The 14338-nt window shown below is 45.9% G+C and overlaps 1 protein-coding gene across 1 annotated transcript in view; it reads left to right on the forward strand.

Annotated features, from left to right (window-relative positions):
- The first annotated feature begins 2312 nt into the window (after positions 1–2312).
- The window catches only part of zgc:100829 (mucin-2), a 55061-nt gene continuing 43035 nt past the window's right edge, over positions 2313–14338 (forward strand). Inside the window, exon 1 of the mRNA XM_031808872.1 lies at positions 2313–2366. The gene's annotated coding sequence lies outside the window, so the exon portion shown is untranslated. The remainder of the gene's footprint in view (positions 2367–14338) is intronic.

Here is a 14338-nt window from a genome sequence, read left to right on the forward strand (position 1 = left end):
ACTGTTTAAAAAAAATTAATTATATCAACAACAAAAAAAACAGAACATTTACATAAGTATTCAGACCCTTTACTCATTACTTTGTTGAAGCACCTTTGGCAGCAATTACAGCCTGGAGTCTTCTTGGGTATGATGCTACAAGCTTGGCACAACTTTATTTGGGGAGTTTCTGGGCCCCTCAAGAACATTCAGAGAATTGTCCCGAAGCCACTCCTGCGTTGTCTTGGCTGTGTGCTTAGAGTCGTTGTCCTGTTGGAAGGTGAACCTTTGCACCAGTCTGAGGTCGTGAGCACTCTGGAGCAGGTTTTCATCAAGGATCTCTCTGTACTTTGCTACATTCATCTTTCCCTCAATCCTGACTAGTCTCCCAGTCCCTGCAGCTGAAAAACATCCCCACAGCATGATGCTGCCGCCACCATGCTTCACCGTAGGGATGGTGCCAGGTTTCCTCCAAATGTGACGGTTGGCATTCAGGCCAAAGAGTTCAATCTTGGTTTCATCAGAGCAGAGAATCTTGTTTCTCATGGTCTGAGAGTCTTTAGGTGCCTTTTGACAAACTCTAAGCGGGCTGTCATGTGCCTTTTTCTGAGGAGTGTCTTCCGGCTGGCCTGATTGGTGGGGTGCTGCAGAGATGTTTGTCCTTCTGAAAGGTTCTCCCATTTCCACAGTGGAGCTCTGTCAGAGTGACCATTGAGTTCTTGGTCACCTCCCTGACCAATGCCCTTCTCGCCCGATTGCTCAGTTTGGCCGGGCAGCCAGGTCTAGGACAAGTTTTGGTGGTTGCAACTTCTTCCATTTAAGAATGATGGAGGCCACTGTGTTCTTGGGGACCTTCAATGCTGCAGAAATGTTTTGGTACCCTTCCCCAGATCTGTGCCTCAACACAATCCTGTCTCGGCGCACTACAGACAATTCCTTCAACCTCATGGCTTGGCTCTGACATGCACTGTCATCTGTGGGACGTTATATAGACAGGTGTGTGTCTTTCCCAATGATGTCCAATCAATTGAATTTACCACAGGTGGACTCCAATCAAGTTGTAGAAACAAGCAAAGTGTCTAAATACTTATGTAAATAAGGTATTTATGTGTTCAATTGTTAATACATTTGCTCAAATTTTATCTTCATCATGATGGAATATTGTGTGTAGATTGCGGAGTATTTTTTTAATTTAATGCAATTTAAAATAAGCCTGTAATGTATCAATGTGAGAAGTCTAGGGGTCTTAATAATTTACAAAAGGCAAGTATTCAGACCAGTCAAATGCTTGGACACGCCTAATAATTCAAGGGTTTTTCTTTGTTACTTTGTTCTACATTGTAGAATAATAGTGAAGACATACACAATGAAATGACATGTATGGAATCCTTTTAGTATCCAAAAAAGTGTAACAAATATATTTGAGATTCTTCAAAGCAGCCACTCTTTGCCTTGATGACAGCTTTTGCACCATCTTGGCATTCTCTCAACCAGCTTCGTGAGGTAGTCACATGGAATGCTTTTTCAACAGTCTTAAATGAGTTCCCACATATGCTGAACACTTGTTGGCTGCTTTTTCTTCACTCTGCGGTCCAACTCATCCCAATCCATCTCAATTGGATTGAGGTCAGGGGATTGTGGAGGCCAGGTCATCTGATGCAGCACTTCATCACTCTCCTTCTTGGTCAAATAGCCTTTACACAGCCTGGAGGTGTGTTGGGTCATTGTCCTGCTGAAAAACAAATGATAGTCCCACTAAACGCCAACCAGATGGGATGGCGCATCGCTGCAGGATGCTGTGGTAGCCATGCTGGTTAAGTGTGCCCTGAATTCTAAATAAATCACTGACAGAGTCACCAGCAAAGCACCATCACACCACCTCCTCCATGCTTCACGGTGGGAACCACACATGCAGAGATCATCCGTTCACCTACTCTGCGTCTCACAAAGACACAGCAGTTGGAACCAAAAATCTTAAATTTGGACTCATCAGACCAAAGGACAGATTTCCACCGGTCCACAATCAATACAAGTGTCTTCCACATTTAACCCAACTGGTAGATGCATTGCAAAACCAAAGTCATAAAGTAACTGACTTTGGGCAAATTTGAGTAGATTTTACCTATGGATAAACTGAAGAGACTAGAGACTAGGCTGCATTCACACAGGCAGCCCAATTCAAATATTTTTTTCCACTAATTGGTCTTTTGACCATTCACAGCAGATCTGATCTGATGCTGATCTGATTGGTCAGAAGACCAATTAGTGAAAAAAAACTATCAGAATTGGGCTGCCTGTCTAAAGCAGCCATGTGACCACGCCACAACCTAAGTGATAGCCTACTGCAGGTGCATACCTCTCACTTTAATGACACCAGAAGATAAACAGTAAGCAGTTGTAATACCTTTATCAAAAGCTTCCATACCTGTAGACCTACCGGAGTTGTAGAACTTGCTATTTGTAAAGGACAGCATGGCTCTGGCTTTGGAATGTATCTTTCTTCCTATTTGTAAAGGACAGCATGGCTCTGGCTTTGGAATGTATCTTTCTTCCTATTTGTAAAGGACAGCATGGCTCTAGCTTTGGAATGCATCTTTCTTCCTATTTGTAAAGGACAGCATGGCTCTAGCTTTGGAATGTATCTTTCTTCCTATTTGTAAAGGACAGCATGGCTCTAGCTTTGGAATGTATCTTTCTTCCTATTTGTAAAGGACAGCATGGCTCTAGCTTTGGAATGTATCTTTCTTCCTATTTGTAAAGGACAGCATGGCTCTAGCTTTGGAATGTATCTTTCTTCCTATTTGTAAAGGACAGCATGGCTCTAGCTTTGGAATGTATCTTTCTTCCTATTTGTAAAGGACAGCATGGCTCTAGCTTTGGAATGTATCTTTCTTCCTTTTTACCTGACAACCCCGCTTGTTGAAAGTAAATTAAACACTGATTCTAACCATAGATATCCTATTAAATTACTATCTATTCTAATTCTTAATTATATGATTCTAACAGCAGGCTTGGTAACAAATAAACCAAGTTACCAAGATGCCCTGACCTACCCTGCTCCCACAAAGCATAGTTGGCTGAGTTATGAAATTTGCAGCGCCATTGTCAATTAGACTAAGCTTAAACTTCTTAGATGCCTGATATTGTAACCTTTTGCAATTATTTTAAATAGGCGTATATGGTAAATATATTTTATTGGAGTCATTTAGCAGACACTCGTATCCAGAGCGTCTTACAGTTAGTGCATTCATCCTTTGGAAATATATGTCACCTAGAAGTAATTATATCATCGTTACTTGTGAGAAATGTGATTGCTGCTGTGGATTTTATAAGGTGGCTGGCAACCAACTTTAAGGTGCATTACCGCCACCTACTGGACTGGAGTGTGGACCAGAGACATGGAATTCATTATTCTTGTCTTCTTAAGGAAACAAAATACATAATTAAATACTACATCCCCTGAAGATTTCCCCAGCAGTTAACTTATGCTTGGCTCCTCAATTACTCCATATATCTGATAACAATCTCTCCCTTTATCTCCCATATTCCTGGCACTGAAATAGCACGTCTTCCACTGTCTTCATCTCCTCCTGACAGTGATCACACCTCCCAGTCAGATGTTTTCCTACCAATTTCAATGTACTGTTGAGCCTTGTGTGTCTCAGCCTTGTAATTTTTACATTTTTTTTTTACCCTTTTCTCCCCAATTTCATGGTATCCAATTGGTAGTTACAGTCTTGTCTCATTGCTGCAACTCCCGTACGGACTCAGGAGAGGCGAAGGTCGAGAGCCTTGCGTCCTCCGAAACACAACACAACCCAACCAAGCTGCACTGCTTCTTGACACAAGGCCCACTTAACCCGGAAGCCAGCCGCACCAATGTGTCGGAGGAAACACCGTACACCCGGCAACCGTGTCAGCATGCACTGCGCCCGGCCCGCCACAGGAGTCGCTAGTGCGCGATGGGATGAGGACATGCCTGCCGGCCAAACCCTCCCCTAACCCGGACAATGCTGTGCCAATTGTGCGCCGCCCCGTGGGTCTCCCGGTTGCGGCCGGCTGCGACAGAACCTGGACTCGAACTCAGAATCTCTATTGGCCTTAGACCACTGCGCCACTCGGGAGGCCCTCAGCCTTGTAATCACACATTCCTCCCTTCTGTCTCGACCTGATGACCTCCCTGCCCCCACTTTTTCCTGGATCTTATACAGGTGTCTTCCCTTTCTCTCCCTGTTGCACAACTGTTGCTATTTGTTTTTAAGCACAGTTTTTATCAACCTCTTGGCTTCTGCTTTTCTGATTGACATTTCCATTTCAACATTAGGATGTTTAAGAACCTGCTTGGCGATAACATCCACCTCCTCATTCCCCTCTACTCCCACATGAGCTGGTACACAGAGGAACATGACAAATACCCCCATCTGTCTCACCCTACAAGCACTGCAAAATCTCATACAAAACATCCTGTCCGCTCCGATACACAAATTAATTTAAGCTCATCAGTTCTGCACAGGAGTCAGAGCAGATGTCTGGCCTCACATCCTCCACCTACTCTGCAAAAAAGAGTATGGCCAGCAACTCCATTTTGTAAACAGATAAATGATTCGTTGCTCTTGTTGTTACTGCCACCTTAAACTCAGGAACACTAAAAGCTGCACCTGTCCTCCCTGTTTTAGGGTTCTTGGATCCATCGGTGAATATATTCCAGACAGCATAGTACTGAGTTCTTAAATGTTTACTTACAGTAAATATTGTATCTACTCCTTCTTCACCAGCTCTTACCCTGTCAAGCATGCAGCGTTGCCACTGGGAAGGTCCTGACTGTTCGACTACATATTCTTAGAGCTTGAGCCTGGATTACATCTAGCTTTTTTTAAAGATGTCGGAGCTGCTGATCCATATGCTACACTTCCATAGTTCAGTGATGACCTTGATAGCGCTATATAACGCTTTCAATGGCATTCTTCCCGCCACTCCATTCTCCCCGCCACTCCATTCTCCCCGCCACTCCATTCTCCCCGCCACTCCATTCTCCCCGCCACTCCATTCTCCCCGCCACTCCATTCTCCCCACCACTCCATTCTCCCCGCCACTCCATTCTTCCCGCCACTCCATTCTTCCCGCCACTCCATTCCTGACAGGTAATGCAGGTAATTCAATATGGTCTGTCCTTTGATAACTACTTTGTTAATATGTTCTGTCTATGTAATTTGAGTGTCAAACCAGAACCCCCAGAACCTAAACACTCACACCCTCTCCAGATTCCTCCCGTACAGCTTCAGGCATATTTCCTCCCCAAACCTACCTTTTAGTAAAAAACGTATCTGATCGCTTCTTAAACTCTCCCGGCTGTATGGTGAATATTTCTCGCTCTCTTTCACAGCGCCCCTTCATCCAAAAACAATGACCTCCCAATATCTGGTCTGTCATAATAGAGAATAACAAAGGCCTAATTACACTTCCCTGGAGGGTACCATCCTCTACCTCGTAACGTTTTGACATGGAGCTCCTCACTTGTATTTATTGTCCAAAAAGTCCTTCATCCAGTAAAAAAGAAAAACTTCCTCCAACCCCCATGCTTTCCAGTTTGATATGCAGGCCCTCTTTCCACATATCATAGGCCTTCTCTACATCAAAGAAAATGGCTACCACCACCTCCTTATTTGCCTGTGCCTCCCATGTAACTGACTAGAGTACAGGATCTGTCGTTTCCCTGCCCAGGATCTGTCGTTTCCCTGCCCAGGATCTGTCGTTTCCCTGCCCAGGAGCTGTCGTTTCCCTGCCCAGGAGCTGTCGTTTCCCTGCCCAGGAGCTGTCGTTTCCCTGCCCAGGAGCTGTCGTTTCCCTGCCCAGGAGCTGTCGTTTCCCTGCCCAGGATCTATCGTTCCTGAACCCATTTGATTTGGTGACATTAGGCCTCTGCTCTCCAGGAAGTATGTCAGCCTTTCTGTTATCATCCTTTCCATAAGTTTACAGACATGAGGTGTCAATGCTATTGGCCTATAACTTGATGGATTAGTAGGATTATTCCCAGGTTTCCGTTTCGCCACCCCTACTGTATGCTTCCAACTGTCAGGCAGCTTCCCTTCCTGCCACACCCTATTGTAAAAGCCTAATACTTTTGTCATTGCGGTGTCACTGAGATGAGCCATCATGATGTAACACATCTAATCCTTTCCAGTAAATGTTACCCCAGCTTTAGCTATCACTTTCTTCATCTGATCCAGTGTAAAAGGGGCATTGAATGCATCCTCCACCACCTATCTCTGAACCAGAATCCCTGGACGCTCCCCTCTGACACTCTCTTGTGCACACTGTCACTCTGGCAGATTATTTGAGCTGTCCATCTTCACAAATGCCTGGGGTAACGTCTTTGCCTTCTCCATGTCTCTCACTGCAACGGTCTCCGCACCTTTCAGCACAGGGATATCCCAATCTCGTCTGACCCCACTCATCCTCTCAATCATCCCCCATACCTCTCCCACAAGAGTAATCCTGCCTGTTTCCACAGAACCGACACCAATACTCCCTCTTAGCTGTCCTAATGGTTCTCCTTAATTCTACTTGAGCTTTCTTATACTGTATCATTTGCTGGTAGCTATGGGACCGTTTCAACATCTTGAAAGCCCTGTTCCTACTCTTCACAGCTTCTCTGCACTTCAGTCCACTAGGGAACTGCCTTCCTCCTCCTCCCCCTGTACCCATGGGTATCACCTGCCTTCCTCCTTCTCCCCCCTGTACCCATGGGTATCATCTTGCAGCCTTGCAGCCCCTACTATCGCTTCTTATTGCATCATTCACTGTTTCTATATCTGCACTTAGATCCACCTGCAGTAGCTCCTGTTCACTCAACTCCTGAAACTGACCCCATTCCGCTTTCCCAAAAATCCATCTCCTCATCCCATTTCCTGTTGTATCTTCCACCCTCATTGCTACAGTTCACATGTGTCACGTTCTTGATAATGGACGGACCAAGGCGCAGCGTGTGTAGAAATCCACATCTTTATTACGGTGAAAACTTCAAACAAAAAACAATCAATGAACAACGTGACATCAGTGGTGCAACAAGCACAAACACAAACACAATATCCCACAAAGCAGGTGGGAGAAAGGGCTTCCTAAATATGATCCCCAATTAGAGGCAACGATTACCAGCTGTCTCTAAATGGGAACCATACGTGACAGTACCCCCCCCCCCCCCCCAAAGGTGTGGACTCAAAACCTGAAACCAAATGGGGGGGGGTGTGACTAGTATCGGTGGCGGCTCCGGTGCGGGAGCTGGGTTGGACGCCGTGCCTGGACTTGGCACCGGCGCCGAGGAAGGCTCCGGCCTTGGAGCTGGACTGGACGCCGTGCCTGGACTGGGCATCGGCACAGAGGAAGGCTCCTGCCTTGGAGCGGGACTGGACACAATGCCTGGATTGGGCACCGGCGCAGAGGAAGGCTCCGGCCTTGGAGCGGGACTGGACACCGTGCCTGGACTGGGCACCGGCGCAGAGGAAGGCTCCGGCCTAGGAGCGGGACTGAGGAGGCGCACTGGAGGCCTGGGGAGTGGAGTCAGAACAGGTGGCACCGGACTGTTGTGAACGTTGTAAGGTTGTTGTAACTGTTGTAAGGTGAAAACTTCAAACTTCAAACAATAAACCAACAACGAATACGTGACATCAGTGGTGCAACGAGCACAAACACAAACACAATATCCCACAAAGCAGGTGAGAGAAAGGGCTTCCTAAATATGATCCCCAATTAGAGGCAGCGATTACCAGCTGCCTCTAATTAGGAACCATACAACCCAGCCACATAGAAAATCAATGACTAGAACACCCCCTAGTCACGCTCTGACCTAAACACCATAGAGAACCGAGGGCTCTCTATGGTCAGGGCGTGACAACATGATTGGTTAGTGATCCCTACCAGTAGATTCCTCCCATACCTCCCAACTACAGTGCCTTGCAAAAGTGTTAATCTCCCTTGGCGTTTTTCCTATTTTGTTGCATTACAACCTGTAATATAAATTGATTTTTATTTGGATTTCATGTAGTGGACATACACAAAATAGTCCAAATTGGTGAAGTTAAATGAAAAAATAAATCTTGTTTAAAAACTTTTTTTTTTTTTAATACGGAAAAGTGGTGCGTGCACAGTCCAGAAACCTCCGATGGTCCACAGTCCTGAACCTCCTACGATGGTCCACGTCCGGAACCTCCTGAGACGGTCCACGTCCGGAACCTCCTGAGACTGTCCACGGTCTGGAACCTCCTGAGACGGCCCACAGTCCGGAACCTCCTGAGACGGCCCACAGTCCGGAACCTCCTGAGACGGCCCACAGTCCGGAACCTCCTGAGACGGTCCACGGTCCGGCGGAACCTCCTGAGACGGTCCACGGTCCGGCGGAACCTCCTGAGACGGTCCATGGTCCGGACCCACCAGCGACGGTCCACGGTCCGGAACCACCAGCGACGGTCCACGGTCCGGAACCACCAGCGACAGTCTGCGGTCCAGAGCCTTCAGGGATGAGGTTCCCAGTCCAGAGCCTCCTGCGAGGGTTCCCAGTCCGGAACCTCCGGTGATGATCTACGGCCCGGTTCCTCCGGTGACGATCCACAGTCCGGAGCCTCCGGCGACAATCAACGGTCCAGTGCCTCCTACGACGATCCACGGTCTGGAGTCCCCAGCGACGATCTACGATCCGGTTCCTCTGGCGACGACCCACGGTCCGGTTCCTCCGGCGACGAGCCACGGTCCGGAGCTTCCGGAGACAATCCCCGCGCCAGAGCCGCCATGGAAGTTGATGTATCTGCGAGCGGAGTGGGTACTTCGCCCCGCACCAGAGCTGCCCCCGACGGGAGATGCACACCTGGACCCTCCCCTATTGAGTCAGGTTTTGCCGTCGGAGTCCGCACCTTTGGGGGGGGGGGGGGTACTGTCACGCCCTGACCATAGAGAGCTGTTTATTCTCTATGTTTGTTAGGGCGTGACAGTGACTAGGTGGGTTATCTAGGTGATTAATGATCTATGATGGCCTGGTTTGGATCCCAATCAGAGGCAGCTGTTTATCGTTGTCTCTGATTGGGGATCATATTTAGACAGCCATTTCCCCATTGTGCTTTGTGGGATCTTAACTATGTATAGTTGCCTGTGAGCACTACAGCAGCTTCACGTTTCGTTTTGCATTTGTTTTCAATGAGGTTCACTTCAAGATAAAGAGGATGGAATCATACCACGCTGCATCTTGGTCCACTCATTATAACGATCGTGACAAAAGGTAACACTGCTCCCACTGCCACCCTATCTCTACGGACTGCAACGTAACCTTGTAATACAAAATCTAGAGTAGGTTTAAGCCATGTGTCCTGGAGACATATCACGTCAGGTTTAGCTGGTAAATCCTCAAGAAACGGTTTATTGTTTCTTTCAACAATGACAAGCCACCAGGGTCTGACAACTTGGATGAAAAAATTACTGAAGATAATAGTGGACAATATTGCTACTCCTATTTGCCATATCTTCAATCTAAGCCTACTAGAAAGTGTGTGCACTCAGACTTGGAGGGAAGCTAAAGTAATTCCGCTACCCAATAATAGTATAGCCCCCTTTACAGGCTCAAATAGCCAACCAGTCAGCCTGTTACCAACCCTTAGTAAACTTTTAGTGCTAATAGCACACAGCTCGGACACCCATGCATACCCCACAAGACATGCTACCAGAGGTCAAGAACAGACTATTGGAGGCTCACAGTACTACATAGAGCCATGGCTATATGGAACTCTATTCCACATAAGGTAACTGATGCAAGCAGTGGAATCAGATTTCTTTTAAAACATATATAAAAAGACGCCTTCTGGAACAGCAGGGACTGTGAAGAGACACCCACAGGCACAGACACACATGCAAATGATAAGACACATACTCTACACACACGTACACATGGATGTTGTATTGTAAATATGTGGTGGTCTGAGGGAACACACTGAATGTGCTGGATAAGGTGTTATGGCATGTAATGCAAGTAGTATTTTAAACTGTATTTAACTGTCTTATGTTGCTGGACCCCGGGAAGAGTAGCTGTTGACAGAGAGTAGACTCTTCAACTCGCCATTGTTCTATAGGATTCCCTATAAGACTCTTGTATCTAGACAAACGATTTACGATTTAATGTCTATTTACCCTTTATAGAGTAGGCTCTTTAATTCGCCGTTGCTCTTATAGGGTTCCCAATCACTCTAGTATCTAGACAAACGATTTATGATTTAATGCCTAAACCCGTCGGTTAATACTGCTTGAATATTAATACAGAGTAACTTTGCTTTTTACAATATAAATGAGTTGGCTGTCCAATCCTTTAAATTGTCTTTTGTGTAGAAACTAGACTTGTTCCCTTAGAACGGGAGTGTCAGAGGCGTTTTCTCCCCTAGGGTTTTGGTCTAGTTTCTACTTTTTATTCAATGTTTGCAAGTCACACAGTTGTACATGTTATTACAGTTTTTCTTTGTCCTTAATCTATAACATCAAACATCATCAAAACACTTACTACTATGTATTACAACAAGTGGTTAATTACCTTAGCGCAGGTTGACCTGGTTGGTCCCCAAAGAGTATGTTCTTCCACTCACAATTTCTCCAGAGGCTTATCCAATCACTCAGTATCTGATTCTCCTACTAGAAGTTTGTACTATGATTTACTGATTTAGTGAAGAGAACGGTTCTAGACAACAACAAAAAACGTATAGCACCACTGTTGCTATTCATCCACTTCGGTTAGGAGGTGGATTTATTCAGCACGAGGAGTGTGGAGGGTAGTTGTCTCAGTATGTCTCGTTCAGAAATCAGAAGTCAAGAGATACAATTGCTCCTTTTGAGAATGTCCTATCAATGGGACCTGAAGAACCACAATATCCTGAACAAGGACATGGATATTATTCTAGCTGATTTTTCTATGCATCAGAAAGACTGAACGGCAGCGTCAGGTAAGCTCAAGGGTGGAGGTGTGTGTCTCTTTGGAACAGCTGGTGCGCAATCTCTAATATTAAGGAAGTCTCGAGGTTCTGCTCGCTGCGTTAGAGTACCTTATGATAAGCTGTAACCATACTATTTACAAAGAGAGATGTCATCCATATTTTTGTAGCTGTTTATGTACCATCAAAAAAGATGCTGGCACTAAGATCGCACTCAATGAGCTGTTTAGGACCATAAACAAACAAGACAATGCTCATCCAGAGGCGGCGCTCCTAGTGGCCGGTGAATTTAATGCAGGAACCGCGAAATCAGTCTTACCTCATTTCTACCAGCATGCCATGTGCAACTAGAGGTGAAAAAACTCCATATCACCTTTTCGCCACACACAGAAATGCATAAAAAGCTCTCCCTCACCCTTCATTTGGCAAATATGACGATAACTCTATCTTTCTGATTGCTGCTTACAAGCAAAACTCATACATGGAGTACCAGCGGTCAATACGGAAGTGATGAGATGAAGCCAAAGCTACAGGACCATTTTGCTAGCACAGACTGGAATATATTCGGGGACTCACTTGATGGCATTGAGGAGTTTATCACATCAGTCATCGGCTTATTAATAAGTCCCCGCAGTGACCATCACACCTGCGGGACAGGTACAGGATGGCAACAACAACTTCCCGAGTTACACCATGAATGCACAATCCCTCCATCAGTGCACAGACTGTCCACAATAGTCTGAGAGAGGCTGGACTGAGGGCTTGTAGGCCTGTTGTAGGGCAGGTCCCCACCAGACCTCACCGGCAACCATGTCGCCTATGGGCTCATACCCACCGTCGCTGGATCAGACAGGACTGGCAAAAAGTGCTCTTCACTGACGAGTCGTGGTTTTGACTTACATGGGGTGATGGTCGGATTCGCGTTTATCATCGAAGGAATGAACATTACACTAAGGCCTGTACTCTGGAGCGAGATCGATTTGGAGGTGGAGGGTCCGTCATGGTCTGGGGCAGTGTGTCACAGCATCATCGGACTGAGCTTGTTGTCATTGCAGGCAATCTCAACACTGTGCGTTACAGGGAAGACATCCTCCTCCCTCATGTGGTACCCTTCCTGCAGGCTCATCCTGACATAACCCTCCAGCATGACAATGCCACCATCCATACTGCTTGTTCTGTGCGTGATTTCCTGCAAGACAGGAATGTCAGTGTCGTGCCATGGCCAGTGAAGAGCCCGGATCTCAATCCCATTGAGCCCATCTGGAACCTGTTGGATCGGAGGGTGAGGGCTAGGGCCATTCCCCCCAGAAATGTCTGGGAACTTGCAGGTGCCTTGTTGGAAGAGTGGGGTAACATCTCGCAGCAAGAACTGATAAATCTGGTGCAATCCACGAGGAGTACTTAATGTAGCTGGTGGCCACACTGACTGTTACTTTTCATTTTGACCCCCCCTTTGTTCAGGGACACATTATTCAATTTCTGTTAGTCACATGTCTGTGGAACTTGTTCTGTTTGTCTCAGTTGTTGAATCTTATGTTCATACAAATATTTACACATGTTAAGTTTGCTGAAAATAAACGCAGTTGACAGTGAGAGGATGTTTCTTTTTTTGCTGAGTTTATTTGCATTGACCCTTTTTGAACGAACTTCTTTTACTCATCACGTACGCTGCTGCTACTGTTTACTCTCTGTTACTAATACTGTGCATTCTGAAAGTATTCAGGACCCTTGACTTTTTCATATTTTGTTACGTTACAGCCTCATTCTAAAGACTTATTCCTCGTCAATCTACACACAATACCCCAAAATGACACTGCGAAAGCCTGTTTTTAGAAAATACAGAAATACCTTATATAAATAAGTATTCAGACCTTTTGCTATGAGATCGAAATTGAGCTCAGGTGCATCCTGTTTCCATTGATCATGCTTGATGTTTCAACAACTTGGAGTCCACCTGTCGTAAATTCAATTGATTGGGCATGATTTCGAAAGGCACAAATGTGTCTATATAAGGTCCCACAGTTGACAGTGCTAGTCAGAGCAAAAACCAAGCCATGAGGTCGAAGGAATTGTCCGTAGAGCTCCAAGACAGGATTGTGTTGAGGCACAGATCTGGAGAAGGGTACACAAAGATTTCTGCAGTATTGAATGTCCCCAAAAACACAGTGACCTCCATCATTCTTAAATGTAAGTGGTTTGGAACCACCAAGACTCTTCCTAGAGCTGGCCGCCCGGCCAAACTGAGCAGTCAGGCGAGAAGGGCCTTGATCAGGGAGGTGACCAAGAACCCGATGGTCACTCTAACAAAGCTCTAGAGTTCCTCTGTGGAGATGGGAGAACCTGTCAGAAGGACAACCATCTCTGCAGCACTCCACCAATCAGGCCTTTACAGTAAAAGGCACATGACAGCCTGCTTGGAGTTTGCCAAAAGGCCCATGAAGACTCTCAGACCATTTAAAACAAGATTCTCTGGTTTGATGAAACCAAGGTTTTAACTCTTTGGCCTGAATGCCAATTGTCATGTCTGGAGGAAACCTGGCACCATCCCTACGGTGAAGCATGGTGGTAACAGCATGTGGGAATGTTTTCCAGTGGCAGAGACTGGTAGACCAGTCAGGATCGTGGGAAAGATGATTGGAGCTAAGTGCAACAGAGATCCTTGAGGAAAACCTTCTCCAGAGGGCTCAGGACCTCAGACTGGGGTGAGGATAACAACCCTAAGCACTCAGCCAAGACAACGCAGGAGTGGCTTTGAGACAAGTCTCTGAATGTGCTTGAGTGGCCCAGCCAGAGACCAGACTTGAACCTGATCGAACATCTCTGGAGAGACCTGAAAATAACTGTACAGCGACACTCCCCATCCAACCTGACAGAGCTTGAGAGGATCTGCAGAGAAGAATGGGAGAAACTCCCCAAATACATGTGTGCCAAGCATGTAGTGTCATACCCAAGATGACTCCAGGCTGTAATTGCTGCCAAAGGTGCTTCAACAAAGTCCTGAGTTAAGGGTCTGAATATTTATGTAAATGTGATATTTCAGTTTTGTATATATTTTAAATTAGCAAAAATGTATGTGTGTAGATTGATGAGGGATTTAATACATTAGAGTAAGGCTGTTGCGTAACAAAATGTGGAAAGAGTCAAGTGGTCTGAATCCTTTCCGAATGCAGTGTATCAATTACCTCGTATGTGCTCATCATCTCGGACTGGTACCCTTTGTATACAGCTAAGTTATCGTTACACATGGTGTATCTATTAATCCTTGTCATTATTACGTCTTATTGCTTGTATATTATCTCTCTCTGCGTTGTTGGGAACGGACCATAAGTAAGCATTTCACTGTTAGTCCACACCTGTTTTTACAAAGCATATGACGAAGAAAATTGGATCAAATGTTATTTTAT

Source organism: Oncorhynchus kisutch, linkage group LG29, assembly GCF_002021735.2.
Source record: "Oncorhynchus kisutch isolate 150728-3 linkage group LG29, Okis_V2, whole genome shotgun sequence".
In the NCBI taxonomy this organism is placed as follows: Eukaryota; Metazoa; Chordata; class Actinopteri; order Salmoniformes; family Salmonidae; genus Oncorhynchus; species Oncorhynchus kisutch.